Source organism: Bufo gargarizans, chromosome 5 (assembly GCF_014858855.1).
Source record: "Bufo gargarizans isolate SCDJY-AF-19 chromosome 5, ASM1485885v1, whole genome shotgun sequence".
Taxonomy (NCBI): domain Eukaryota; kingdom Metazoa; phylum Chordata; class Amphibia; order Anura; family Bufonidae; genus Bufo; species Bufo gargarizans.
Genome location: NC_058084.1, coordinates 180,202,304 through 180,229,843, shown reverse-complemented (window position 1 = coordinate 180,229,843; position 27,540 = coordinate 180,202,304). Strand labels below are relative to the sequence as shown.

Sequence of the window (27,540 nt, the reverse complement as noted above, 5' to 3'; positions counted from 1 at the left end):
AGATTATCCATTTTCACATACTGTCAGCATATACATTTGGTTTTGTGGGTCCATAACTGGGTGAGATATGATAGGGATGGTCATCTCTGATTCCTAGGGCTATTTATTACTCTTTTCACCAATCTACCAGATATTCACAATGGCTTCCTTGTAGTTATATTTCATCCTTCATCCTAAACGTACTGTTTATATGCATTATCGTTATCTTACACAAGAAGTAACAAGGTAAAATAAATACTATTACTAATACTGTTTCAAGGGTTGCTGAGCTTTCTCAAAAGGTTTGATATGCCTTTGCAACATATTAAAGGTTTCGATCTGTAGGGGTCTGGGTGCTGAGACCCACACCGATCACTAAAACGAGGAGAGAGAAGCCCTTGCATAGCACTCTCTCTGCAGGAGCCAGAATCGAGATGGGCTCTTCCACTTTCTATTAAGTAGTGAGGAGAAACCACACCTTGCGAGCAATTCTGTCTCCTAGTACTCAACACTCAGACCCCCACTGATCAAGACCATGTCTCGGTGGGTTTAGTACACATTACAACAGTATATACAAACCACAACTATGACTGCAGTGACCTGGCTGATGACCATTTTCCAAACTTGTCAACTGTAGACTGCCAGTTTTTTTTTATTTTTTTTTATGGCAGTCTGTAGTCAGCAGTAATTGTTTAGTATATATTTTTCCATGTTCTCTATTTAACAACTTCCTTTCTTTGTTGGGATTAAGGAGAACACTTTTTTTTCCTTGGGGAAATGTAAGGAGGCGCTTCTTTGACTTGAGCTGGACTCCAGTGCGTCTGATACTAAGTCAAATGAATTTCTATCAAGCCTAATAAACTAATAAAGATTATACTAATGTCTCCATTTGAGAAAGCCCTTTACAAGAAGCCAGGATTATAGAGGTGATTCACTGAACATCCTAGCAGTTCCTTTTCTTGTTTGGTTGGTGATGATTTTCTGCTCCAAAAAGATGTTTTCTCAGCTCCACACCAAAAATGGAAAAGCTTGGAGGCCAGTGATTATAATTTATCTTGCAGAGGTTGCAAACAGCGCACATGGTTTAAACACAGAGGGGATTTATTCAGTCCGCTGTTTACAAACAGGTTGAAGCAGGGCGCTGACGTCTGCCTCTGAATCAGCCGCTCCGTTGTTTCATTGTCTTCTTATAAACAGTCAATGGGCTGCTAAGATGCTACAAATAATAAGAAGTGTCTGACCGGAAAGAGTGTTGAAAGAAGACATTTTTGTTCTTTCCCATATCAATGGACGCTGCATCATTAAACGTGTGTTACAAAGAAAATCTGCTGCGCCCTTTCTCCTATTTTGTATAGACGGCCACTGGAATATTCATATCGCCTTTTCCTGAGGAAAAAAAAATTCTGATGATAATATCGATCATATAATAAATTAAAATTGGGTGATATTTGGGTATTCTGCCACTCCGGCTGACAATATTAATTTTTTGTCAGTCTTCGTCGTAGAATGGTCATGTCCTGGATGGTGCAAATGTGGGCAATTTGGGGTGTGCAGGTTAATTTTGTGTTTATGGCTCCCAATAAAGTAAATATAGATAAATAGAGAAAAAGTTTAGCGTTGTTAGTTGTGGTTGGTCTTTCATACCTGGATCTGAATATGTTTGGAGTTGAATGTAATTAAACGTTTAGTAAATCCACTGAGGTATTCAAGAACATAAATCTATATAGCTCCACCAGCTGTTTGTGCTTTTCCTTATTTCTCCGTCCACCTCACTTAGGTGGTCACACATGCTCAGTTCAATCCTTCAACTGCCACAATTCGGTCTACTGTTAGAAACTGTGACAGTAACAGGGCGAGAGCTACAGCACAAAGGACACACTCCCTGAGCTGTGATAGAAAGAGAGCTGCAGCAGAAAGTACACACCCTGTGAGCTGTGATAGGGAGAGAAAGGACACGGAACCTGAGAAAGGACAGACCCCAGCTTGAAGTACTTCTAGCAGAGAAGTTGGAGCAATGAATGGGGAGCTCTCAGGATCCATATGAAGAAGAAGGCTGGTTCTATATTCTTAGAAAGACATTGACATGTTCTATATGATGTCTGATTTTAATGTTTTACATTAATCATTAGATAAACCCTTTAAATCTAAGTTCTTTAGCTGGTGTAACTGGCAGCTGTCCACTAAATGTCCAAGTATGAGATGCAAGATAACCCACTGCTTTTGAGACATTTTATCAAACAATTGCTACAGAGAGTGATATCCAGGTGATAGTCTTTCTTTCTAAGCGTAACTCAGCACTTTTTAATAAGATTCATTCATTTGATCCCCGCTTGCTATTGATTAAATAGTACAGTGACCCATTACTTGTGACTGCCCCGATCCTTTGTGCTGCATAGTCATTTCAATTCAAGAGAAGCCATCTGAGGAAGCATTGCCTTTATAAAAAAATAGTGTTCACTGGAAATGGATCCTAATGGTAAATGTTAGAGGCCTTCACCCGTCTGTTTATTATATTTTTCATGCTTTAATTTGCAGTATGGGCAATTCTCTCTTTGCATATAATGGAGCCTTCAAATAACTGTTTAGGCCCTTGCAGACGAGCGTTGGTCACGCTGCTAGTCCGCAGTGCAGCTCCCGGCCTAAACTCCCAGCACTGACGGGGTCACATAGCATTATATTGATTTATAATGCTATGTAACCCTTACAGTCCTGGAATGTATTGGACAACACTGGCATAATACTGTCAGTTATATACAATACATTCCAGAGCTATAAGGGTTACATAGCATCATAAATCAATAAAATGCTATGTGACCCCTGGCAGCGCTGGGAGTTCAGGCAGGGAGCTGCGCTGCGGACTCGCAACGTGACCAACGCTCGTCTGCAAGGGCCCTTTGGTTTCTAAAATATAGACAGAAATAAAAGGAGTGAAGAGCAATGATTACTAGTGATGAGCGGTATAGGCAATGTTTGTTTTCGCAATTTTTTTAATAAATTTTTAGCATAACATTCTAGATAACAATAATTCTAGAATTTGTGATCTCTAGTCATTATTTTCGCCATTGCGCAAATCAGCACAAATGATGCACATATTTTTTGAGCAATACGTGCAACTTCACATTTTATCAGGTCTGACTACATATTACTGATTGGTGCACTAAGTATTGTTGTGACATCACAGCGCTATGTCTGTAGCATGTATGTATGGACAGCAGAACCTATCAGCTACACTATATCACTATCTAACCTACACTGACTATCTCCCACTAACTATCTGTAATATATATATATATATATATATATAAAAGCTAACTATCTATCTAATGTAATGACACAGTAAAGCACAGAGCACAGCAATGTCACTGCTGTCTCTCTCAAAACTGCAAAAAAATGCAGAAAATAGCTGCTGGGGAGGTTCTTATATAGTAAGGGGGAGGCAACTTTCCTATTGGTTGCTAGGGATGTTGCTAAGCTCTGACAAAGACATTGCAGCCTTCTCATTGGCCCACAAGCAAGAAGGGAGGTTACTGATGAAAAACAATTCTAGAATATTCGCGATTACGAATATATAGCACTATATTCTGCCGATATTCGGAATTAGAATATTTGCGATCAACACTAATGATTAATATGATTTGCATTTTAATTGCTATGAATAAGTGAAAAATCCATACTAATGAATTATAAAGAACTCTCTAAGGGATTTTTATTGGCCTAGCAGCTAGTAAATATGTAGGAGTTGCTCAAGATGCAGCAGGATGTGGTACAACATTTATCATCCTCTGCACGCCAGAAAAAGGGTGTCAAACTGTCACAACGTTTGGCATGGTTGTGCAGAATTTTCTAACTTATTGGGGGTGTCCGGTGCAAGGGCTGCTGTAGCCGGCACATATAATGTTATCTATGCAAAGAAACTGACATCGATTTATAACGTAGATCTACAATAGCTTGCTTGCCATCTTCCGGTAAACACCTTGTTTAGTTCTGGCTGGGCATGGGCATGATCACCTGCCAATGACTGGCTTCAGGAGTGATGTGTCCACAAGAGACACATTACTGCTGAAGAACAGGTGACCATGGCCATACCCAAGGCTAGGACGGGAAGACTGACACGCAGGACTGGGGGGGGTGGTGGCGGGAGCAGTTAAGTATGATTCTTTCAATTGGGGAATCAGCCTGTGGACAACCCATTTAGTTATGCAGATGTGCTTTATTTTTATTTTTTGTGAGTTGGATTAAAAATTGGCAAAGATGGGAAACAGCACCTTTATAAAATATGGAAATAATAGGGCTTGTCCGAGAAAGAATCGGAATAGGTCTGTGGAAGAAAATGGTAAAGTAAAGAACATTTTAATAAACTTTGCTGTGTTCCCTCAACACCTCTTGTCCCATGTCTTTACATTTATGCATTGATGTCACATTAGTAATGATATAAAATCCAAACACTGCTGAGCAACAAATATGCCAATATGGAGGAAACCTCACTCAGGCTTGCACCATTTGGACATTGGATCTAACCTTGATGGGGTCTGGTTATAGGAGCATATTTTCGACCATATATTCTTCTAGATCTGGAGATTTATCCCAAAATGTTAACTTTTTATCACATATTAACAATGTATATGTAACCATTATGAGTATTTTTTTTTAAAGGGTGGATGGTTTCCTGGATATCATTTTTTGAACTCACTCCATGTATTTGACCTCCTGTCCTAGTTCTTTAAATCTCTCCTTTGTTTGATCTTTTAGCGCAAACAGTCAGACCACTTACTCAAACCATAGAGAGCCCCCCTATAATGACTCAATCAGAGCACTACACAATTGAACTGATAATTGAAGTTCTCTTATGTGGGCATCTTTATATAGGTCTCTCAAGAGAACAATAGAGCCATCCCAATTATGCACCTACTTTTATCAGAAGGATTACCTTGCATCTTTCCTTCACACCAAAAAATTGATGATGGATTGGAAATAGGAGGTCTTTTCATTTATGTTGATTTATTTAAAATATACTCAGAAGACGCTACCACAGCCATCAACATTAGCCGTGTTCCTAGTATAGTATTTGGCAAGTGCCTGAAGCTGTCTACTTCATGATAGATATTTACTACCAGTGCCAAGTGCTGAACTATGCTACTTGGCAAACTGAGAGAAATTCACTTTAAAGTTGTTAGTCTCATTTGTAAGTACACTGCTTGTCTTTCATTATGGCTATCATTTTATTTAAACTGCATTACTTAAAGGGGTTGTCTGAATTATATAGAAACTCGGGCAACCCCTTTAAATGGCCTAAAATAACAAAGGAATGTATTTTCTCTTCTGCTTCTTCCTGGCTGCAGCGGTGACGTTCTGTGCACAAAGATCATTGCTGCATTGGCAGCGACATCCCGTGTATTGATTGGCTGCAGCCATGACCTATGCACAGAATCAGTCATCACTGCAGCCAAGAAGGTGACGTCAGCAGGAGGAGGATCGAAAACGGGTTAATATCTATTCATTTTTATTTGCAAGGGGTTACCCGAGTTTTTATATAACTGGTGCAACCCCCTTTAAAAGATATGCAGTTATTCTACAAGATGAAAGGGCCTAGAACACATATAACTTAGAGGTCTAATCCTTACACGTATCAAACAGAAGCATATAAAGAGTAAGATTCGTTTTACTTAACGCACTGTAGAAGTCAATGAAACATGTAAATTTACATCTTTATTTAAAGCCCATGTTTTATTAAAACATCAAACAATCTTTGTGTCGTAGATAGCATGAACCGTTTAAAGAACTTAAGTGAGATATTACAAATTACTATCTTCCTTGGGTGTGGGCTCATGATATCAAAGCAGGCTGTACCACCTGCCACTTCATGAGAAGTGTTTTTCAAACATTTCGGTCTTCTGAAGTTCTTACTGCTCATTGTACTCATACTCTTCATACTCATTATTTCTTGTAGAAAAATGATTCTTTCCATACTATATCCACAATAATTTGCTTGAAGGAAAAAGATAGACTTGAGTTAGTCAATGATCAACTCTATAGGTTTCATACAGTTTTTTTTCCATGTTTAATTTTACATTTCTCTTCCCCAGAGAGAATGCTATAGCCAGGAAAACCCTAAACTTTGTTGTTCCAGGCACACCATTCAGTCAGAATTTTTCAGGTATTTTAGGTATTTCCACAAAGTTCACATTTTTCATCTCGATCGCTGGGTCTGTCAACAGAACCATACACATTGTAGTCCACAAATTTCCAACTGTTTAAGCTGGCCATACATGTTTAGTGACTCAAGGCAAAGGACATACAATATTCTTGGAAATGTTCTAGGAACCTTCTTTCACAGAAGATCATTGATGGGCTAGCATCTGTTGGACAAAACATATAAATATGGCCAACTTCTTACCAAGCAATGACAAATCTGATATTGGAGGGTTAAAGTGATCTGTGTTCTTAAAGGCTAGTACACCTTCGGAGGCAATTTTTTTAAGATTGCATGTTACAAATTTTTGGCTTCAAAAAATGTTTTCAATTAGCCTTTATTAAAAATATTGAGCTGTTCTGTCACAAAGGGTGAACTATTTTTTTTTAGCTGTGTGACTAGTACTTTCACTTTGTGCCAGCCATCTAATAAACCTTATCTCTGAGCGGTCATAAACACATATTTAAGCCACATTCTTATCGATAAGATAAGAACTCAGCTGTAATGAGTGTCTATAATGTTAAAGATTAGAGATAAGGAGCCTGTCCACTCCCTGTCTGACGGAAAAGACAGAAAATACAAAGGCTGCTACTAGTGCATCTCGGCTCTGTAAAGAAAAAAGGACTTCATATTTTTAATAAAGACTCCAAAAAATTGCCTCCAAAGGTGTATATATCCTTTAAATATCAGTTGATTACTATTTTTTTTTTTTGTTATATCAGTTTTGATCAACTTTAGATAATGGATTTAGCTATTTTTGCTGTTGTAATTTTCATAATACATGAAATGGAGACTTTTTGCTGGAGATTGATATGGTTCTGCAACCTCATTTATCGTTCCAGTTCTCAATTTATTATGAGCTCAGGTTGAATATGTTTGATGAAGTGCGCAGCTTCATTAAACTCCTTTGGTTGTTGGGACCATTAGATATTGTACATTTTTTGTAATTCCTGCTTCTGCTTTCAAGGTATGATATATGATGATCCTCCGGGCAAAACGTCTTATATGTGATTAAAGACAAAAATCAAAGAACACCACGATCACCAATTCCATTCTGATCTCTTAGGTGGAAAAGAAAACTAAATATCTCATACTGGTTAAACTAGGAAACTGGTAAAGGGCACTTTAGGTGACTCAGTTTTCCTGTGTCTCAGTACTGTCTAGGAAACTAATATAATACAGTATAATGACAATTCAACAAAGCTTTTTTTGGGTACGGCCCAAAAAATGTTTGGGGTGTGAATTGTCAGGGCCATACTTTTCAGGCTATTGAATAGAAGAAGACACCTTGACTTTGAGCCTGCATTCATGGTGCCTACCTGAATATTTGATCATTAACATTGCATGCATATTTATACATACATACAGTTGACCGACTAAAATGTACCTGAACGTGTGGGCTAGGAATTGTTTTCTGTGGGACTTGCGGCAAGTAGCCAGAGCACTTCAATTACTGTGGTATATCTCTTATATCATAGGTTATGTCTTAATGTTAGGACAGTATAAGGCAGGGGCAGCGGCCATCCACATGGGACATACCTGGAGCAGAAAAAATATTATCTAACGGCCTCTAAACCGAAAAGTCTGTATCTCCCTTATATTTAAGAAGATATGTCACCTCACCTAACATATTTGTTTTACTAACTACATGTATTCCCCATGTAATAACAATTCTGAAGTATCTATTCTTAGGACTCTGTGTTGTGCCATTCATTAATTATTCCTGCTAGAATTTATGAATGAAATGTCAATCGTCAGCAATTAAGGTCTAGCTAGGTGTTACCAGTTGGGGGGGGGGTGTCCTTGCACAGTCTGACACTATCCAATTAGAGCTGCCAGTGTCAGACTGTGCAGGGACACACCTCCAATTGGTAACACCCAGCTAGACCTTTATTGCAAACTCCTGGCAATTCATTCATCATTATTATTATTATTTATTATTAAAGCGCCATTCATTCCATAGCGCTGTACATATGATGAGGGGTGCACATACGTAATACAGACAATTGCACTAAGTATTGTGGGGATGTGCTCGTGGTAGGCTACGGTAGCGGCGGCAGTATTGAGGCAATCATAGACAGTCTTTGTGATACACTGTGACTTTATTCACACCAACGGCATAACAGGCAATGTGCAGACCACACAGGTGCATATCCACATAGTGCATAAAACAAAAGTCCTTCCATAGAAAATAAACAGCAGGTTTGAGTCACCTTGGTTTGGACAGACCACAGCAGTTCTGCAGGCTTCTAGGCTATCTGCCTTTGTCTCCCTCAGGCCAGAGCCCCTTCGGCTCGTAGCACCACAGGTCCCAGGGCTATCCTTCAATGTGTGCTGCGCCCAGACTCTCCTTCACCAGCACTCACTCTGTCTGTGGAAATCTCCAGCACAGCAAGACACACCCCACCCCCATCATCAGCAGGCTGGGTTCTTAAAGGCCCAGCTCCACCAAAAACCTGGGCTGGCCGTGGGGAACAGTAAGAACCGGCCCGGACACGCTGCGCCAGCAGCATTCGCCGCTGTAACCGCAATGATCCGGTTCTTACTCCACCGAGGCCAGGACCTCTGGTGGCACGTATCGTCCGTCCATTATTATTCCGGGGACTCTCCTACATATCCCCCCCCTTTGTTCACCCCTGAGGGCTTGAACATACCGTTCAAGCCTGAGGGGGTGAACACACGCACAGCAGTGTACCCGGGACAGGGCATCTGTGTTCCCCTGTAAGCGGCCGGCCCTGTGCTCAACAGTGAACTTAAAGTTTTGGAGGGACAAGAACCACCTGGTAACCCGAGCGCTCCCCTCCTTAGCCCGACTCATCCACTGGAGAGGGGAGTGGTCGGTCACCAGACGGAACCTTCTCCCCAGAAGGTAATATCTGAGAGACTCGAGTGCCCACTTGATGGCGAGGCACTCTCTCTCCACAATGCTATACCGGGTTTCTGCTGGGGTAAGCTTGCGGCTTAGAAAAACCACGGGGTGCTCTTCCCCGTTGAGCTCTTGGGAAAGCACAGCCCCTAGTCCTACTCCCGAGGCATCTGTTTGAACTACAAACTCCCTCTTGAAGTCGGGCGTCACCAGAACTGGGGACTCACATAGGGCCGACTTCAAACGGGAGAACGCCTCCTCCTCCTTCTCCCCCCAGCGAACCATCACCGACTTTCTACCCTTCAAGAGGCCGGTTAACGGGGCTGCCAAGGTGGCAAAATGGGGAATGAACCTCATGTAGTACCCAATCAGGCCCAAAAATGACCGTACTTGCTTGGACGTACGAGGCCTGGGCCAATTCCGGATTGCTTCAACTTTATTTACTTGGGGCCTAATGACTCCGCGTCCAATCACATACCCCAAATAGCGAGCTTCCTCTAGTCCCACCGAGCATTTTTTTGGGTTGGCAGTTAACCCCGCCTTCCTTAGAGAATCTATCACTGCCTGAAGTTTTGACAAATGACTCTCCCAGTCTGGGCTAAACACGACTATATCATCCAGATACGCAGAGGTATACTGGTGATGGGGCTTGAGGACGACATCCATCAGACGCTGGAACGTAGCCGGAGCGCCATGTAACCCAAAAGGCAACACCCTATACTGAAAAAGCCCCTCCGGGGTGACAAAGGCCGTCTTCTCCTTTGCCGCCTCCGTCAGAGGTACCTGCCAGTAGCCCTTCGTGAGATCTAGGATCGAAAAATACCGGGCTTTTCCCAGCCGCTCTATCAACTCGTCTACCCGAGGCATGGGATAGGCGTCAAATTTTGATACCTCATTCAATTTCCTAAAATCATTACAGAACCGTAATGAACCATCCGGTTTGGGAATAAGGACAATCGGGCTAGCCCACTCGCTCTTTGACTCTTCTATGACCCCTAGACGTAGCATCGATCTTACCTCCTGCGAAATGGCCTGTCGCCGAGCCTCCGGTACTCGGTATGGTCTTAGGCGGACTTTCACCCGGGGCTCGGTGATAATGTCATGCTCGATCAAGGTGGTACGTCCAGGAAGGTCAGAGAATACGTCCCTATTCCGACTAACAAATTCTTTCACCTCTTGTGCTTGTTTGGTCGACAGTCCGTCCCCTATCGTCACCCCAGCGGCGCTCTCCGGAACACCTGGTGACCCCGGGTCACTCCCTGACGTCCCGACAGAGGGCGGGCTGTCTGCAAACAAATTCTCTCTGTCTCTCCAAGGTTTTAGTAGATTCACATGATATACCTGTTCGGGCTTCCGCCTCCCTGGCTGGTATATCCTGTAATCAACCCCTATTCGGTCCTGCATTTTTCCTATGTGCTCTATCACACTTTTATGAGGCGTAGGCTGTTGTTCCCATGCTTCCTTAGCGATATCCAGTAGCCCACGGGGATGTCGCCCATATAACAACTCAAAGGGCGAGAACCCCGTGGACGCCTGGGGCACCTCCCGTACCGCAAACAAAACATAGGGCAACAGTAAGTCCCAATCCCTCCCGTCCTTAGCCACGACTCTTTTTAGCATGGACTTCAGGGTCTTATTAAACCGTTCTACTAACCCATCGGTTTGGGGATGGTAGACGGACGTGTGTAGGTGTTTAATATTTAATAGCTTACACAATTCCTTTGTTACTTTGGACATAAAGGGTGTCCCCTGGTCCGTCAGAATCTCCTTTGGTATCCAAATGGTAAGGGTTCGCCTTTCTGGGAGTTTTTCCGTTACCAGCGACTCATGGACCAGAGTTACCAGGCTCCCAGAGTCCAGCGGATGCCCTAGGGCAGTTGGATGCCACATGTCCCCAGTCCTGACAATGCCAACATCTGATCCTCGCAGCCTCCCTCCTCCCCAGGGTATTCCTCCCACGGACTGGAGATCCACTCCCCTCCTTATGTGGTGGGATCCCTTTTTCAGGATCCCGGGTCGGCAACGGGGGCTGACGTGACTTCGGTAGTACCGCTGAATCCCGCACCAAATCCTGAGTGGCCATATACCTCTCCACCAGGCTAACCAGTTGTTCCAGGTTGCCTGGATCGCCTTGTCCCACCCAGCGCTGTATGGCTCTCGGGAGGGTACGCACGAACCTGTCGACCACGACCCTTTCAACCATCTGAGAAGTGCTCAATATTTCAGGCTGAAGCCATTTTTTTACTAGGTGAAGTAAGTCATAGGCTTGTGACCGGGCGGGTCGGGACTCTGCAAACACCCACTGATACACCCTGTGCGCTCGCACATAGGTGTTTACCCCCAACCTGGCCAACACCTCAGTTTTTAGCCTCTCATAGTCCTTGGCCTCATCGCAGCTGAGGTCAAAATAGGCCTTTTGTGCGTCCCCCACCAGAAAAGGCGCCACCACCTCGGCCCACTGCTCCAACGGCAGCCTCTCTTGCTCCGCGGTTCTTTCGAATACCATCAGGAATGCCTCTATATCATCTCCCGGACCCATTTTCCTCAGGGCGGATCGGACTTTGTCCCTGGCGGTAGACACAGTCGGGGTTGTTGCAGTTGAAACTCCTTGCAGGGATGTTCGCACCGACTCTTGCATGGCTACCAGCTGCTGCATTAGGAGATTGTTTGTTTGCTGCTGTGCACACATAGCCTCATCATGTCTTTCCTTCTGAGCCTGCAATGCCTGTTGCTGCTGTACATTACTCTGAATCAGGTGCTTAATGGCCTCCTCCATCTTGTCAGGAACCATAAAACTTGCAGGCCTGATATATGACATGCAGTCCAACACAACTTTTGCCTCAGGCCTGCCTCACTGCAGGAATGCCCGCTCCAAGCCACCAATTGTGGGGATGTGCTCGTGGTAGGCTACGGTAGCGGCGGCAGTATTGAGGCAATCATAGACAGTCTTTGTGATACACTGTGACTTTATTCACACCAACGGCATAACAGGCAATGTGCAGACCACACAGGTGCATATCCACATAGTGCATAAAACAAAAGTCCTTCCATAGAAAATAAACAGCAGGTTTGAGTCACCTTGGTTTGGACAGACCACAGCAGTTCTGCAGGCTTCTAGGCTATCTGCCTTTGTCTCCCTCAGGCCAGAGCCCCTTCGGCTCGTAGCACCACAGGTCCCAGGGCTATCCTTCAATGTGTGCTGCGCCCAGACTCTCCTTCACCAGCACTCACTCTGTCTGTGGAAATCTCCAGCACAGCAAGACACACCCCACCCCCATCATCAGCAGGCTGGGTTCTTAAAGGCCCAGCTCCACCAAAAACCTGGGCTGGCCGTGGGGAACAGTAAGAACCGGCCCGGACACGCTGCGCCAGCAGCATTCGCCGCTGTAACCGCAATGATCCGGTTCTTACTCCACCGAGGCCAGGACCTCTGGTGGCACGTATCGTCCGTCCATTATTATTCCGGGGACTCTCCTACAGTATGAACAAGACAAGTTACTAACTGGTACAGAAGGAGAGAGGGCCCTGCCCGTGAGAGCTTACAATCTTAAACTTCAGGTAGGAATAATAGAAGAATGGAACAACATAGAGGCATTATAATAGATGCTCCAGAATTTTTATAACCTGGGGAATGCAATCAGTAACTAAACCAGACATGTCAGGAGAGTTGACAGGCCCTGTTTAAAGTACATATCTGTTTAAGATCTTTTGAAATGAATTTTCCCAGACATCAATATGAGTGCAAAAAATACTACACCACAGTGAAGGTTATCACATGCTAATCTCTTATGTGGGCATCTTTATATAGGTCTCTCAAGAGAACAATAGAGCCATCCCAATTATGCACCTACTTTTATCAGAAGGATTACCTTGCATCTTTCCTTCACACCAATAAATTGATGATGGATTGGAAATAGGAGGTCTTTTCATTTATGTTGATTTATTTAAAATATACTCAGAAGAAGCTACCACAGCCATCAACATTAGCCGTGTTCCTAGTATAGTATTTGGCAAGTGCCTGAAGCTGTCTACTTCATGATAGATATTTACTACCAGTGCCAAGTGCTGAACTATGCTACTTGGCAAACTGAGAGAAATTCACTTTAAAGTTGTTAGTCTCATTTGTAAGTACACTGCTTGTCTTTCATTATGGCTGTCGTTTTATTTAAACTGCATTACTTAAAGGGGTTGTCTGAATTATATAGAAACTCTGGCAACCCCTTTAAATGGCCTAAAATAACAAAGGAATGTATTTTCTCTTCTGCTTCTTCCTGGCTGCAGCGGTGACGTTCTGTGCACAAAGATCATTGCTGCATTGGCAGTGACATCCCGTGTATTGATTGGCTGCAGCCATGACCTATGCACAGAATCAGTCATCACTGCAGCCAAGAAGGTGACGTCAGCAGGAGGAGGATCGAAAACGGGTTAATATCTATTCATTTTTATTTGCAAGGGGTTACCCGAGTTTTTATAACTGGTGCAACCCCCTTTAAAAGATATGCAGTTATTCTACAAGATGAAAGGGCCTAGAACACATATAACTTAGAGGTCTAATCCTTACTCGTATCAGACAGAAGCATATAAAGAGTAAGATTCGTTTTACTTAACGCACTGTAGAAGTCAATGAAAACATGTAAATGTACATCTTTATTTAAAGCCCGTTTTATTAAAACATCAAACAATCTTTGTGTCGTACATAGTATGAACCGTTTAAAGAACTTAAGTGAGATATTACAAATGACTATCTTCCTTGGGTGTGGGCTCGTGATATCAAAGCAGGCTGTACCACCTGCCACTTCATGAGAAGTGTTTTTCAAACATTTCGGTCTTCTGAAGTTCTTACTGCTCATTGTACTCATACTCTTCATACTCATTATTTCTTGTAGTAAAATGATTCTTTCCATACTATATCCACAATAATTTGCTTGAAGGAAAAATATAGACTTGAGTTAGTCAATGATCAACTCTATAGGTTTCATACAGTTTTTTTTCCATGTTTACTTTTACATTTCTCTTCCCCAGAGAGAATGCTATAGCCAGGAAAACCCTAAACTTTGTTGTTCCAGGCACACCATTCAGTCAGAATTTTTCAGGTATTTTAGGAATATTTACTTTTTCAGTGTTCTGATTGCTCCAGCCCTGACCAATGTACTTATATGCCAGTGGCACGAGTTGTGGAGCTGTAGAAAGTATAGGTTTTGCAAGTGTATAATCTTCAGCACATGCTACTGTTTTCACCCTGCAATCTCCCTTCAGTATTAAAGGCACACCCAGGTCATTAAACATGAAGGCTTTCGTGCAAGAGTGAGTGATATTTTTCCAATCCATAATTACACCCTCCCATGTCAGTTCTGTTTACAAAGGAATTGTACGGCAGCGAGAATCAGATATCTGCCTTCTTGGTATTGAGAAGCTTTTACATTCATCATACTGTTTTTACTTTCTGACATAAAATGATTTTGGTCATTAACTTCACATCATTTATCTTATGAACACACTCAGAATTCTTTTTTCAAGGAGTTTTTTTTTATTTTATTTTTTTTAAGTCTGTTACTGGTATATAAATGATGGTACAATGGAAAAGTAAATCCAGCTCACCTTTTGTTCCTACCCCTTGGTGCACAGAGAGGTACAGGTCAGCCTCAGTTTTCAACATAAAAAAGAAGGAATCCAGCACGTAGCAATTCTTTTAAGTCGCTTTGGTCTTTTTTTTTCAGCCGTTAAAATACATCCAGTGAACACCAACTTACCTCTCACCCTCGTAGACATTTAAAAAAGACAAAATAGACATTTAAAAAAATATACGAATAGGAACTATATTGTTCGAAATGCCTCAAGAGGGTGAGAGGAAAGTTGGTGTTCACTGGATGTATTTTAACGGTTGAAAATAAAGACCAAAGCAACTTAAAAGAATTGCTACGTGCTGGATGCCTTCTTTTTTATGTATAAATGATGGGCAACTACTGAAGAACCTGCCTCTGATCCTCCTGTCTGGGAAAGGTAAGAGGGTAAGGAATTGTATGGCAGTGAGAATCAGATATCTGCCTTCTCGTTATTGAGAAGCTTTTACATTCATCACACTGTTTTTACTTCTAACTTACTTCACATAATTTATCTTATGAACACACTCAGAATTCTTTTTTCAATGAGTTTTTTTTTTCTTGTAATGTCTCTTAGGGTTATATAAAATATGGGCAATTACTAAAGAACTGGCCTCTGATCTCCCTGTCGGGGCAAGGTAAAAGGACAAGCTGTATGTTAAAAAAAAATTGCCTCCTGATTGGCTGAAAGCAAACATGTGACAGGCCCCATTGCACCTTTCTTGTAATGTCATATGATTACTAATTTTACTAAATTGGGAATCGTTTTTTGGCAAGGTCTTTCAATGGTGCATTAGTACCCACTGACTCTCTTTTAAACCCTATTCATCACATCATTAGTTTGCTTTTGTTAATATAATCTGACCTTCCACTAACTGTAGTCATTAGATTATAGCACCTCTTATTCCATATTCAGCAGAGCAGTGCTTGGCGGTAACACGGATACGATTATGCTAGATAGTGGATATAAAAAGTCTACACACCCCTGTTAAAATGTCAGGTTTCTGTGCTGTAAAAAATTAGAAAAACAAACTGAAATTTTTAGGTGGAGGGAAGGAAAAACAAAACAAATAATGTGGTTGCATAAGTGTGCACACCCTCGTATAACTGGGGATGTAGCTGTGTTCAGAATTAAGCAATCACATTCAAAATCATGTTAAATAGGAGTCAGCATACACCTGCCATCATTTGATGTGCCTCTGATTAACCCCAAATAAAGTTCAGCTACTCTAGTTGGTCTTTCCTGAAATTTTCTTAGTCGCATCCCACAGCAAAAGCCATGGTCCACAGAGAGCTTCCAAAGCATCAGAGGGATCTCATTGTTAAAAGGTATCAGTCAGGAGAAGGGTACAAAAGAATTTCCAAGGCATTAGATATACGATGGAACACAGTGAAGACAGTTATCATCAAGTGGAGAAAATATGGCCCAACAATGACATTACCAAGAACTGGACGTCCCTACAAAATTGATGAAAAGAGAAGAAAACTGGTCTGGGAGGCTACCAAGAGGCCTACAGCAACATTAAAGGAGTTGGACTGGCAAGTACTGGCTGTGTGGTACATGTGACAACAATCTCAGAGATTCTCATATATCTGGGCTATGGGGTAGAGTGGCAAGACGAAAGCCTTTTCTTACAAAGAAAAACATCCAAGCCAGGCTACATTTTGCAAAAACACATCTGAAGTCTCCCAAAAGCATGTGGGAAAAGGTTTTATGGTCTGATGAAACCAAGGTTGAACTTTTTGGCCATAATTCCAAATGATATGTTTGGCCCAAAAACAACACTGCACATCACCAAAAGAACACCATACCCACAGTAAAGCATGGTGGTGGCAGCATCATGCTTTGGGGCTGTTTTTCTTCAGCTGGAACTGGGGCCTTAGTTAAGCTACAGGGAATTATGAACAGTTCCAAATACCAGTCAATATTGGCACAAAACCTTCAGGCTTCTGCTAGAAAGCTGAACATGAAGAGGAACTTCATCTTTCAGCATGACAACGACCCAAAGCATACATCCAAATCAACAAAGGAATGGCTTCACCAGAAGAAGATTAAAGTTTTGGAAGCCAGAGCCCAGAACTAAATTCGATTGAAAATCTGTGGGGTGATCTGAAGAGGGCTGTGCACAGGAGATGCCCTCGCAATCTGTCAGATTTGCAGTGTTTTTGCAAAGAAGAGTGGGCAAATCTTGCCAAGTCAAAATGTTCCATGCTCATAGACTCATACCCAAAAAGACTGAGTGCTGTAATAAAATCAAAAGGTGCTTCAACAAAGTATTAGTTTAAGGGTGTGCACACTTATGCAACCATATTATTTTATTTATATATGTTTTCTTCCCTCCACCTGGAAGATTTCAGTTTGTTTTTCAATTGAGTTGTACAGTTTATGGGTCACATTAAAGGTGGAAAAGTTCTGAAATTATTTATCTTTGTCTCATTTTTTTACAGCGCAGAAACCTGACATTTTAACAGGGGTGTGTAGACTTTTTATATCCACTGTATTTATATACGTATAAACTCTCCATGCAAATTTTACACCCTGTTTTATGTCTAGTGCAGGGCCTTAGGTACAGGACCTCTGGTGCAGGACACATAGACCCGGAAAAAGCAAAAAAGAAACTCCTTGTGTCACGCATTGCCCCCCTGGTCCTGCTCTAGACATAACACAGTGCATCGGTTTTGCCTGCGGTATGCTTCAAGGTAACTACGATGAGTCCCTTGATCTTCTGAGAACTACATTTCTTGAAGAGCTCTACCTACAACTGAGTCTGTAACAATATGACATTTCTTTTCTGGCAAAAAATATTACAAAGTATTTAATTTCACCCACATAACTTAATGATTTATAAATAATTGCTGTATTACTTGGTATAATGAAATATACAGAATTTTTATCAGTGTGTATATATCTGGGGAACATTGTTTTTTTGTACGATGAAATACTCCAGACGGACAATAGCATGATGGACAATGGAGCTTGCAGTGAAGTAACCTGATTACATCCAAGCACACAGGAAGGATTATGCGTGTTCTTGGAAAAAAGCAGCTGCCGTAGTATGAATCTGCAGATCAGTGTGCAAGGTCTGCTGTAACCATCGAAGAGTATTTGAGAAGATAAGTCACGTTGCGCTGTGATATGCTTAATTTCCCATTTATATGACCCCTTTAGAAAGGATACATTAAAGTGTAACTGCCGTTTATTTTATTTTTTTATTTTTACTGTAATGGTATAGTGTACCCTACAGTATATGTGGATGTGTGTTTTAAAATGTAATAATTTTCAGTTTTTTATGATAAAAACTCCCACAAATGTGTGCACTTTTATCTTCAAAACAAGAGACGGATCAGCTCTGGGAGGAGGAGCTCAGCGCTGGATGCGCGTTCACAGTGTTGTAGGACACTGGCTTCTCCTCCCAGCCTTCATGCCTGCAAGGAGTCTGTGATGCCTACCAGTATATCTTACTTTATAAAGGTATGGCATATTAATAACATACCCTAAGTGAAAATGTATTATACACATCGCACTGCTGGAGGGAATCAGCACCGCTTGTATTCCTTTACAGCAGCGTGATCTGACAGTGTACATCTCGCTGCTAGAGAGGATCAGGGCTGCGCTTGTATTCCTTTATAGCAGCGCGATCTGACAGTGCACATTGCGCTGCTGGAGGGGATCAGGGCTGCGCTTGTATTCCTTCACAGCAGCGCGAGCTGACAGTGTACATCTCGCTGCTAGAGGGGATCAGGGCTGCACTTGTATTCCTTCACAGCAGCGCGATCTGACAGTGTACATCTCGCTGCTGGAGGGAATCAGGGCTGCGCTTGTCTTCCTTCACAGCAGCGCGATCTGACAGTGTACATCTCGCTGCTGGAGGGAATCAGGGCTGCGCTTGTCTTCCTTCACAGCAGCGCGATCTGACAGTGCACATTGCGCTGCTGGAGGGGATCAGGGCTGCGCTTGTATTCCTTCACAGCAGCGCGATCTGACAGTGTACATCTCGCTGCTGGAGGGAATCAGGGCTGCACTTGTATTCCTTCACAGCACTGAGCTCTGACAGTGTACATCTCGCTGCTGGAGGGAATCAGGGCTGCGCTTGTCTTCCTTCATAGCAGCGCGATCTGACAGTGTACATTGTGCTGCTGGAGGGAATCAGCACCGCTTGTATTCCTTTATAGCAGCGCGATCTGACAGTGTACATCGCACTGCTGGAGGGAATCAGGGCTGCACTTGTATTCCTTCACAGCACCGAGCTCTGACAGTGTACATCGCGCTGCTGGAGGGGATCAGGGCTGCGCTTGTATTCCTTTATAGCAGCGCGATCTGACAGTGTACATCGCGCTGCTGGAGGGAATCAGGGCTGCACTTATATTCCTTTACAGCACCGTGCTCTGACAGTGTACATCGCGCTGCTGGAGGGGATCAGGGCTGCGCTTGTATTCCTTTATAGCAGCGCGATGTGTAAGTGTAGATGGCGCTTCTGGAAGGGAATCAGGGCTGCGCTTGTCTTCCTTCACAGCAGCGCGATCTGACAGTGTACATCGCGCTGCTGGAGGGAATCAGGGCTGCGCTCGTCTTCCTTCACAGCAGCACGATCTGACAGTGTACATCGCGCTGCTGGAGGGGAGAGCTGCTTTGCCGCTTGCTAGGAGGAACTAAGTGAGTAGTTGGCTGTGTTACTAAAGTATAGGGGGCACCTGGCTGCAAAAATATGATGTAGGGGGGCACCTGGCAGAAAAAAAATATTGTATAGGGGCACTGGCTGCAAAACTATTATATAGGGGCACTGGCTGCAAAACTATTATATAGGGGGTACTGGCTGCAAAAAATATCATAGAGGGGGCACCTATTGGCTGATAAAGGTCACGTGTCTGCATTCTGATTGGTCCTGCTTGTGTGCTAGTGCATGTGAGGAGAGCAAGGGATTATGGGAAGTGAGGGAAATACAGAACGGCCTCAAGGAAGGACAAAGAGCATCACAGGAAGAGCATCAGATGCCATTTTAGGAAGAAGCTGAAATACAGGCACAGAGAAATATGGTTGCTAAGGGCTGAATACAGACATCAGAAAGGTAAAATTAGCTGAAAAATGAATATCTTCCCTTTAGCATCACATATGTTAGGAATTTCATTTTTGGTAGTGAAATGGCAGTTACACTTTAAAGAAAGGCAAATTTGCATTGCAGAAATGTGAAGTTAAAAACAGGATTCCAATCACCCACGTGAATCTCACTAATTTATTAAACCTGTTGTTCAGTCATAAAATCCTAGAGGCAAAATAAGCCAGTTACATAGTAACATAGTGTGTAAGGCTGAAGGGAGACATCCGTCCATCCAGTTCAGACTGTTCTCCTGCAAATTGATCTAGATGAAGGTGAAAACTCTTATGGGGTAGAAGCCAATTTTTTTTCTCATTTTAGGGGGAAAATTCCTTCACGACTCCAATCAGAATAACTCTCTGGATCAACGACCCCTCTCTAGTAAATATAATCTGTAATATTATTACGCTCCAGAAATACATCCAGGCCCCTCTTGAATTCCTTTATTGTACTCACCATCACCACCTCCTCAGGCAGAGAGTTCCATAGTCTCACTGCTCTTACCGTAAATAATCATTTTCTATGTTTGTGTACCAACCTTCTTTCCTCCAGACGCAGAGGATGTCCCCTTGTCACAGTCTTGGGGATAAATTGATGATGGGATAGATCTCTGTACTGACCCCTGATATATTTATACATAGTTATTAGATCTCCCCTCAGTCATCTTTTTTTTTTTTTTTATAATCTTTCAGGGTACTATAGTCCACCCATTCCAGTTATTACTTTCGTTTCCCTCCTCTGAACCCTCTCTAGCACTGCTATGTCTGCGTTGTTCACAGGAGCCCAGAACTGTACACAGTACTCCATGTGTGGTCTGACTAGTGATTTGTAAAGTGGTAGGACTATGTTCTCATCACGGGCATCTATGCCCCTTTTGTGCAACCCATTATCTTATTGGCCTTGGCAGCAGCTGCCTGACACTAGTTTCTATAGCTTAGTTTGCTTAGTTTGACTTCACCAAAATTCCTAGGTCCTTTTCCATGTCAGTGTCACCCAGTGTTTTACCATTTAGTATGTACGGGTGACTTGCATTATTCCTTCCCATGTGCATAACCTTACATTTGTCAGTGTTAATTCTCATCTGCCACTTATCTGCCCAAGCCTCCAATCTATCCAGATCCCTCTGTAGCAGTATACTGTCCTCTTCCGTGTTAATTACTTTACACAGTTTAGTGTCATCTGCAAAAATTAATATTTTACTGTGCAAGCCTTCTACAAGATCATTAATAAATATATTGAAGAGAATAGGGCCCAATACTGACCCCTGAGGTACTCCACTAGTGACCGTGACCCAATCTGAGTGTGTACCGTTAATAACCACCATCTGTTTTCAACCACACATAAATCGACAGGTTTGGTGTTTTTGGCATATTACAGCCATGTTTTTCTAATCTTGGACAACGCTTTAAAGCTGCTTACGAAGATGCCCCAACACAGGACAGTGGCTTAACATTTCAGAATGATCAATCACATTGCCAGAAGTGCACCACTACCAATAATGATCTGTCAGCAGTGTTTGAGTAAAGACACATATACACTTGAAATAACTGTAAGATGAACACTTATTGAGCCAACAGCTATCTCTTCCGATACCTCCATAAATATGCATGCTTGGCTCGAACAAGCATGCATGTGTTGGGAATAGTAGGTGGTTGACAGTGACTTAGGTCTCTGAGAACAAAAAGAATCAGGCATGTTACAATCCAACCTGCCCAATTCTTTTGTCTCCAGATATCTTGTGGCAAGAAAGAGCTTTTAGACCCCCATACATCACAAAATTTGTATTTTCTTACTTCAAATCCACACTTTTTATTGTCATATAGCATAATACATAATTTTTCACCCACATTTTAAAAATGTTAAATAATTATAATTCACTAGTTTTGTTGCTGAGCCATTAAGCCAAATACCCGGTGTATTATTTTCATAAATGATATGCAAAAATGTGCTTGTTTGTATTGCAGACTGCATGCCATACTATATTTTCAGTTGAATTTCAGGGCAAGTAGGTGGAAATTGTCCAGAAATCCTTCATGTGTAATACTTCAGTGGGTAAAAGGGAAAATACTACTAGAAACATGATGCGGGACATTTATCAAGTCAGATATGTCAGTTTTTTTGGCTTAAAAATGTTGAAAGTCATAGCCATTGCTGTGTTTTTGCAACATTTGATGATCGTCGCCACTTTTCAAAGTGGTCTACGTTTAAGGGGCAAAAGTGAGATTAGGTCACATTTACTATATGCGACTTTTGCAAAAGTCGCATCTCTACGCCAGGCAACCCCCTGGTGTATTTTTATAAATATAGGTGTAAACCACATTGCGTTCATGCCAAATATATCATTAAGGTGCTCCATTTAATAAATTTGGGGCAGACACACAAAGCAAAGACAAACAAAAGACACAAAAACAACAGCAAATGATAAATGAAGTTACTCTTTATGTGGCCTATAGAATGGCTTCAGAGGTGGAGCCTGGCAATCATTTGGATGTACAACCACGATTATTGTGGTCGAAGGCTTCATAACAGGATGGGTGGACGAGATACACGGGAGTATTCCTTGATGTTAACGGCACTGTAGTAACAGGATTCAGATTTTCTGAAATGTGATGGTCTCCTGATAACCTGAGTACCCCTTCAAAGATCATCAGTGCTATGACATGGAAGAAGCACAGGTCAGTAAATCATGGCCTCATTCCTATGCATAAAGAGAGCAGCAGTTTAAATGTAGAAATCACAATTTACACTGAATCTTTTCCCATGAGACTATAAATGATTCTGCTCAGCTCTTCCTGCTGTATAACATGCTGCCTGCAGATTACACAGCGTTTCGTGGTGACAGGTTCACTTTAATTACCCTTAGAATGAGTGAGAATGTGGAAATTCTAGTTTTCACATGCAAAGAGTGATATGGGTTCACAATCCTCGCCGTTAGATGAAGGGCTGTATGTGAATGTTTCTTACGAACAGTGAAAAATCTATAAAATATGCTTGTAGTGAGCCCCTCCCGTTGCCGTCCGTGCATGCTTGTTCATGTCTGTTCTCGCTACCTACTATTACTTCTTTCTTCTCATGAAATACAATCCCTGTATAAATCAACCTTTTTGCCTCAGGTACTATTCCGTTTACTGCTCTTGTTTGCCAACCAAAACACATACAAGCGGCAGATTTGTACTGAAATGTTCACATTTTCAAGAACTGCAGGGAAATCTAGATTATTAATTTTAAAAAATAATTATGCTTTAAAGGGGTTGTCTAAGATTGTGAAATGGATGGTCTGGTTCACTATTCACTTCAGTGGGAGAAGCAATGCAGTTACCTGTTCTATCCATGACACAGTGGATGGAGCTGTCTTCTGACCAGTGGCATACATAGAGAAGTAAGGGCCCCATAGCAAGTATCAAACCAGGCCCCCCAAACAGGACAGACGGGTTTCCACCTAAACCCTTTTCAATGACCCTTGGGCCATTTATTCCATTGCCTCATTTGATAAAAGTTGTTCCTTTAGAAGGTAAAGTCCTGGCCAAGTTTTCACCTCCAGTAGATTAGGAGAAAATCCCTCTCTGGGCCCCATAGTAGTCGCATGGTCTGTCACTGTGGTAGTTACACCCCTGCGTCTGACCACATGGAAACAGCTGATTAGTAGGGGGTGCAGGGTGGAAGATCTGATATTGACGGCCTATCTTGAGAATATTAGGCCATCAACATCAAAATCCTGGACAACCCCTTTAAAGTAAACCTGGGTAAAATGTTAAACTTTAGTTTTTAGTTAGTCCCATAGAGCTTGACATCTCCCCCAAGAATGCTACCAAATAACTACTGACCTATACTAAGTCAGCTGAGAAGCACCAGCATAACCTTTCTGGGCATGCAGTGGCTGGGAGTTGTAGTATTTTCCGTTGACTCATGTTGGTGCCATGGCCAGCAGAGGCTTCAGCTGTAGCTTTGATAATGTTGTATGACTAAGCTACATGTTTTTATCATTTCCATAGAGCATTTTGTTCAGATAACCTGTTGTCTTTTTTTGGGATCTGCTTGTACCTCGGTGGGATAGCAATGGCTGCAGTGTTCATCAGTTTTGCACCCTTTTACATGTGGGTACATTTTGAAACAGTGTGTCACAATAGAGTGAAAGATGATGAGCAGTCTTACTCTGAGTTAGTGACATACATCTGGCATAAAAAGATAGAAATACAGGAATCACATGTTCCACTGGGGCGTTTTCTTGCCGATCTTGTATTGCAGGCTACTTATGTAAGAGACTTGCAGAAGGCAATTTGTTTTCAACCTGTACAATTGCATCTAGATCACCTTGCTGGGTTGTTTTTGTGAAATATTAAGTATTAAAAGTAGGTATATGAGTGTTTATATGCATGTAGCACTCTTATCTGCTCCTGTTTTTTTATGCAGGAATAATTGACATACAGTATTTAATACAAAATGTCCGCTTCACACTTGACAGTTCCATAGGTTAAAAAAGACACATGTCCATCAAGTTCAACCCTTCTCAGATCGGTTATATGACAGTAATTGTTAGATAAAACATGTAATGCAACAGCTCTCTGCAAACCAAATAAAGTACAAAAATGCATAATAATTGCTACTGCTATACTAATAAATTAGAGATGCTTGGCAGATACATTTTGTACAAAATTATTTGAGCCCGTCTGCTGCACGTCAAGGCGATCTCAGTAAGACGGGTCCTAACACTAAATACTACCCTTTATGTGCCATGACAGCTACAATACAATTCAGGGAGTGTAGGTTACACATGCATTCTAGGCCCGCTTTTGTGGCCATTTGGCACCAGGAGAGGTGTGGAGCGGGCCCGGCATGCATGTTGATACCTGCATTCCTTGGATATAATGGAGGCCATTTTGGCACCAAAGATGACAGTCTCAATAGTGTAAAAAATGATAATTGCTTCTTTGAACCTGAAGCTGTTGGGACACTACTCTCAGCATGCTCTCACAGTGGAAAGCGAAGAGGAATCATTCTGGTCCTTTTTTTTTTCTGATGCCCCCCCCCCCCCCCCTCAATTAGGCTACTTTCACATTTGCGGTAGTCTTTTCCAGCAGTGGCAGCTGGATAAAAACTACAACATGCTGCAGTTGTTGTCACGGCTTATTTGCCGTGCTGTGTTAGGACCTCCGTCCCGCCCCAATTATAGGGAATGGGGCCGGAGCGAACTTCTGGCAGCACGGTGGACTAGCAGTAGCATGGATCCAGCAGGCTGTTCCCCTACCGGAACAGCCTGCCGGAAAAGGCTACGGCAAGTGTGAAAGTAGCCTTACACTCCATGGCTTGTATTGCATTGCTTCTTGAAGAGAACCTGTAACCTCTCCTGACATGTCTGTTTGGTAACCACTTGCATTCCTCATCTAATAACAATTCCAATTCCATCTATTCTTATGACTCTACGTTGAGCCATTCTTTTCTTATTCCTGCTAGAAGTTTATGGTTGAAGGTACAGATGGCACTTAACAGTTGGGGGCTTGTCCCTGCACAGTCATCAGACAAGAAGGACACAACATAGAGTCAAAAGAGTAGATGATCCAGAATTGTCACTCCATGTGCCATATATTTATTTACCTAAACAGACATGTCAGGGGTAGAGACAGGTCCTCTGAGCAAACTGCATAAGCAGGAAGAGTTAGTGCATGTTTGCTTATCCAGTGCTATAGGTCATAATATCTTTATGTCTCTTTTAAGTTAGAGCCTTTTATGATGGTCTGTATACACCCTGGAAGTTATGCAACAAGCCAGTAGTAGGGCAGATGATAAGCAGGTGACAAAGGGTTCCTTTTCCAGTTTTTACATATACATGAAATTTCGTCTAAAGTATTTAATAGATGTGTTTAATTCTTTTTAACTTTTTAATCTAATGTTGCTTTTCTCACGATCTACTTGTTGCGGGTTGTAGTGAAAGTTTTAAGAAGCGACAAAGCAAAACCTACTAGCTATGTGCATACATAAAACCTGCTAAAGGAAACTACTCTAGCATGCACTTTCCTAGAAAAACCAACTAATCCTTGTATACTTGCAAAACTTACAATGCAATACGGCCAAATGAAATGACAACTTTAAACATCAAAGAGTTAAAGAGTAACACTACAGATTAGTATAAACTGTCCCTCTTCCTGGTTTGCGAAACAAGGAAGCACTCAGCGACAAGCAGCAGCTGCAAATGGAGACACAAATGATTAAAAGAGATTAAACTTCACAATTTTACAAATTTTTTACTTCATAACTTGAGTTTGGGGTATAATTTTTTACTATATAAAAGACCTACAAGAGAGCTGGAAAAAGACTGAACTGATGAAAGGAATGAAAAATATCTGAAATTGAAAATTTGAGTAGAAAAATAATCAGTTAAAGGCAATGGTATTAATATTTTTCAATAAAACGTGTTAATTATTCCATTAAAAAGTAATGGTGCATTACTAACTACTGTCATTTTAAAACAATCCTAAAAAAACGTATACTGGGCGTTTCCAATTAGTCAGTAAATATAGGTAATTTCCATACTGATTTAGTCACGTAACTCAGTGGTGTTGAATAAATGCTCCAGTCATGTTTTTTTTCCATATTTTTTATGTTGAATGATTTAGATACTAAAAAGTAGGCCACGATTTGATTAAATTAGACATCTCAGTAGAGTCTGGTCCTCATACTATTAGGTCACACCCAGTGTGTGCCAGAAATAAGGACCATTGAATAATATTTTGTACTGCTGTACTATTCTCTTGTGCAGTAGAATATGGACTATGGAGAATGTAGATAGATTGACAGATGATGCCAGCTGATGTTATATTTGCATATATTTTTCCCAGATACTAACAGAAGCGTTGCCTAGCCTAAAATAGCTGACACATATATTAACTGGTCTCCATAATAGAAATAGTACCCACCCAGAGGTCCCCCCCAAGGCCTCTCAGCTAGAAAAATCTAATCTGTTTGTTTTGTTCTGATAAAGGGCTTTTGTCCTGGTAGAGATTTTTGCAGATGTTATTCCAGTCATGCTAGGCAGGCTGTTTAAAAGGCTGAGAAAGAGGGAGGTGCTCATGCCGCTCTACAGAGCACTAGTGAGACCTCATTTGGAGTATTGTGCACAGTACTGGAGACCATATCTCCAGAAGGATATTGATACTTTGGATAGAGTTCAGAGAAGAGCTACTAAACTGGTACATGGATTGCAGGATAAAACTTACCAGGAAAGATTAAAGGACCTTAACATGTATAGCTTGGAAGAAAGACGAGACAGAGGGGATATGATAGAAACTTTTAAATACATAAAGGGAATCAACAAGGTAAAAGAGGAGAGAATATTTAAAAGAAGAAAAACTGCTACAAGAGGACATTGTTTTAAATTAGAGGGGCAAAGGTTTAAAAGTAATATCAGGAAGTATTACTTTACTGAGAGAGTAGTGGATGCATGGAATAGCCTTCCTGCAGAAGTGGTAGCGGCAAATACAGTGAAGGAGTTTAAGCATGCATGGGATAGGCATAAGGCCATCCTTCATATAAGATAGGGCCAGGGGCTATCCATAGTATTCAGTATATTGGGCAGACTAGATGGGCCAAATGGTTCTTATCTGCCGACACATTCTATGTTTCTATGAGCAATGACTGGGTGCAATTCTATATCTGCAGATGTGAAACATTCAGCTTTTTAATCCTTTTGGAAAGAAAGCTGGATTGCACATGTTTATCTCTCTCTCGTTATTCACCCGAAATGGATTGCTCAACTCTAATAGAATGTTTCCTAGTGAGAATCTACTACAGTACTAGACGATCAACAAAAACAATGGT

General features: G+C 41.8%; 1 protein-coding gene across 1 annotated transcript in view; it reads left to right on the top strand.

The window, feature by feature from the left end:
* EGFR (epidermal growth factor receptor) overlaps positions 1-27,540 on the top strand; it is a 208,302-nt gene that overhangs the window by 18,454 nt on the left and 162,308 nt on the right. The window lies entirely within an intron of this gene.